Genomic DNA, 4,331 nt, shown 5'->3' on the forward strand with positions numbered 1-4,331 from the left:
CGTAATATGGCGTTTACATTGGCCGAAAATGGCTCATTTTGAATGAGCCATTTGAAAGTGTTTACATTCGTTCTATTTCATTTGTTCTCATTTCAACAGCTGATTTTTCAACTTGCATGTTGATTTGATTTTTGGCCTGTGCCAAAAAAATGTTGCATGAAAGTTAAATATGCCTTCAAACCTTACATTAGAAACTTAAAACATATTTTTAACTTCGATTAATTACTTTTTGGGAAGTAAAAGTTCTAAAAAGCAGTGCATCGTTTTCAAGAAAATGCAACCACCAAACATTTGTTTACCTTTTTTTGTGAATATGTTAAAAACAGCTTTTTCAAACAGTCAAAATGCCATGAAGAGCTTTCATTTGGGGTATGTTCAATGGATTCCTTTGCATTTGAAACGTATGTGGAATGCATTCGAACGTCATTCATATAGAATGTGAGAAAATTGCTTATATGGCGTTTACATTGGCCGAAAATGGCTCATTTTGAATGAGCCATTTGAAAGTGTTTACATTCGTTCTATTTCATTTGTTCTCATTTCAACAGCTGATTTTTCAACTTGCATGTTGATTTGATTTTTGGCCCGTGCCAAAAAAATGTTGCATGAAGGTTAAATATGCCTTCAAACCTTACATTAGAAACTTAAAACATATTTTTAACTTCGATTAATTACTTTTTGGGAAATAAAAGTTCTAAAAAGCAGTGCATCGTTTTCAAGAAAATGCAACCACCAAACATTTGTTTACCTTTTTTTGTAAATATGTTAAAAACAGCTTTTTCAAACTGTCAAAATGCCATGAAGAGCTTTCATTTAGGGTATGTTCAATGGATTCCTTTGCATTTGGAACGTATGTGAAATGCATTCGAACGTCATTCATACAGAATGTGAGAAAATTGCTCATTTTTGTGCTTGAAATTTTATATGCAAGAATGAGCCATTCGATACTCATTTTCGATTTTTGACCAAAATGAGCCATTTTCGGCCAATGTAAACGCCGTATAAGGGACATTTCAAATGCAACTATGCGTAAGATAAATTTTAAGCAAAAGGTAAAGTTGAGATAACAAAAAAGTCATGATTTTTTTTAAATTAAAGACAATGAAAGTTGATTTTAATAAAATCGGGAAAATAGTTTGAAAGTAGCGTAATAAAACTACTGAATGCCATCCTTTATAGTTATAATAATCAACTTTTAAAATTTCTCAGATACAAATGGTGTTTGGAGCATGTAATTCTTAACATTCGATTTGTAAACAAAAAATATATGATGTCCTTAATTTAGGGCAGTATGAACACTTTTGAAATTAACTTAATTTCATTTTTACGAAATTAAGAAAATTTGGCTGTCTGAATATAGTATTAGTTTACTTGCTAATGAAGTCAATGCAATTTTACATAGATATATTGGAATCTTACTATTCTAAAATTTACAAAAACCTTCCCGGGGATATACCTAATAATTTCCCAAATTTTCACGATGATTGAACGTATGGTTTTTGAATTCATCGAGAACAGACAGACGACAGACAGACAGACAACATTCACTTTTATATATATAGATATATGATTCATTTTCAATAAAAACTTGTTATTTTTGTTTTTCAAAACAAATATATTATTATTTATAAAATGCACTGGATTCAATAATTAATTATATATTGAAATGCTTCATATTTATTAAAACTCAATTCGACATTATCGGACTTACAACTTTATATATATTACAAATGACAATAGTAAATAAAAATAGCATATTTATGAAGTACTTCTAGCACTTTTATAATTTCTCCTACTTAATACAGTTTATTAATGTTATCCTATTCACACAATAACTGTTTATCTGGATTGAGATATTGCAGTTATACAAGTGTTTATTATATTTAAACAGTACTGAAAGTTCATTCTATATGTCACGTCAATACTTTTAGTGTTAAAGCATATTGTTTGAATTTATGGTAATAAAATATAGATATTTTATCACCATAAGTTTGTATGAAACAATTTAAATTCAGAAGGTGGTTTATCTCTTATGGAGTCCTTTCGAATTTTTTTTGTGTTTAGTTTCAGCTGGCACTTTAGTTCTTTCCCATTTGTAAGCTAATTTTATAGTCCATATAATAGATTTGTAGATGGGTTGTAGATTTGAAAATTAGGTATACTGTTAATCTCTCGGTTTCAAAAAAATATATTTTGTAGCTGTTGATATAGATTTTCATGCTGAATTTTGGTGTACTTATGCTTAGGTTTTTATAATTTTTAAATTTTTATTGGACGTCTTTGTAATAGATGTATAAGTCTGATCAACTACTAAGTTTTTGTTATATGCTTTTTTTTCATTTTTACGGTTGACCATCGGTCAGGTTTTTGAAATCTTTAATTTCTTATTGGGTATATTTTTATTAGATGCTAAACGTCTAATCAACTAAGTTTTTGCTATATGTATAACTTTGATTTTTCGGGTTGAGTTATCATTCGATCAAGGGCGCAGATAGTGAATGGAAAAGAGTAAAAGTTATTAGAGTAAAAATAATGTCATTATTTCTTTGAATTTATTAATAAAATATGGTTCAATATATCTATTACGTTTTAAAATCATATGCAAAAGATGTTCATTTGTGGTTTAACACATTTAGAGCGGACTATTTTCCAATGGGTCCCACTTTTATTTTAAAATATTATTTTGAAGGCACTTTTAGCGGTAATTGTTTTTATATATTTTAAAGTGTGATAAAACGAGTAAAAGTCAGAAAAGTGAGAAGTCATAAGATACGTCAAAGTCCTGCGTATGAGTTAAGTGGTAATGCAGTGTATTATATAGCTTTAAACTTACTTTGTCAGAGTGCCAATCGAGAAAAGTGTTATAGAAAAAAGTTTTATGAAATAAGGATTATAATTTTCAGTATTGTATTAAATAAAGTTTTCATTGTTTGTTTGTATAAAGAAGCTTTTCTTCAATATTCGAGAACTGTACTATATTTCGCGACCCTAAAACTAATACATATAGATTCTAAATACGAACAATCCATAAGACAATCCATATTTATTTTAAGAAATTTTATTTGTGTTAATATTATATATTGTACAATCAAAGCTCATTTGCCTTTTGGGTTTATTAACAAATTTTAATTTAAACAAAAATGACTCAACAAAATTAATTATGTAAGACTTTCTTTGTTTTAAATTCATTGTCGTCTTGGTTGGCTTGTTTCTGATTGCAATTAAAGGCAAAAACAAAGCAACAACACCATTAAATTAATATGTGAAAATACTAAATATATTAAATTTAAACTCAAATAATTACATTTAATTACACTCGTTTAACGTTCATTATTTTAGCAATTTAAAACTGAATTAAGTGTGAAGCACTAAGCAGTGGGAGGGTAGATTGATGGTGGGACTCCGCTATATGTACAATATATATTGAAGGAAAAATTTATCAGAAACTAAAAGGAAATGTCTCATTAGTACAAAACAACAACAACAACAATAATAATAACAATCATAAGAATTTAAGATACTTGAGTTTATCCATTTATCATTTTCCAACACTAACACGGAAATAATAGCTTATATTGCATATTTAGTTGTTCAAAAAAGAAAAAAAAAATAAATAAAATTATAAAAAAAAAGAAAAAAAGTTCAATTAATTGAAATTAAACAAAAACTGTAAAGATATCAAGCGAAGCAGATAGAGATGAATGAAGTGAGTGAAGGCAAAAAGGGAAGACATTAAATTGCAAGAAAATATCGTTTGCAAATGTCGGTTTATATCTTACAATCTTACAATAAATAACGATAATTCCCTATAATTGCTTTCAATTTATTAGTATGGAAAGATAATTTAATATAAATGGAGTTACGTGACCTCTGCGCTCTTTTCAGCGAGATTGTAATGTTGGCAATGCGTGGATTCTTCGGCGTGGCACATACTCCAGAAAGTATTACGAGAATTATGCGAACGAGAATAATGCGTTTGTCGCTGTAATCTTGATAAATATAATGTGTAAAGGAATGCATAAGGAAAGCCATTTGGTAAATACACTCTTACATAAAGAATAATTATGGTTTAAGGTAAATAATGCCTAATAAAAACAATTGCAGGCAATTTATGATTTGCTAAAAATGCAAAAATAAATACGAAATCATTGAAAAAGGCATTGGAGAATGGAGAATGGAGAGGTGTTCAATAGTTCCTTCGTTAAGAAAGAAGAAGAAAATTATTGCCAATATCACAAAATGTACTTCAATGCTATTTTAGGAATTTAAGTGGTAAGGTAACAAATGATAATATATTGAATAAATTACTTAAAGTTCATAAAGTTATTTCA

General features: G+C 28.1%; 1 pseudogene; it reads right to left on the reverse strand.

The window, feature by feature from the left end:
* The window catches only part of LOC119672722, a 510,988-nt pseudogene that overhangs the window by 36,053 nt on the left and 470,604 nt on the right, over positions 1 to 4,331 (reverse strand).

Source organism: Teleopsis dalmanni, chromosome 1 (genome assembly GCF_002237135.1).
Source record: "Teleopsis dalmanni isolate 2A chromosome 1, ASM223713v2, whole genome shotgun sequence".
In the NCBI taxonomy this organism is placed as follows: Eukaryota; Metazoa; Arthropoda; class Insecta; order Diptera; family Diopsidae; genus Teleopsis; species Teleopsis dalmanni.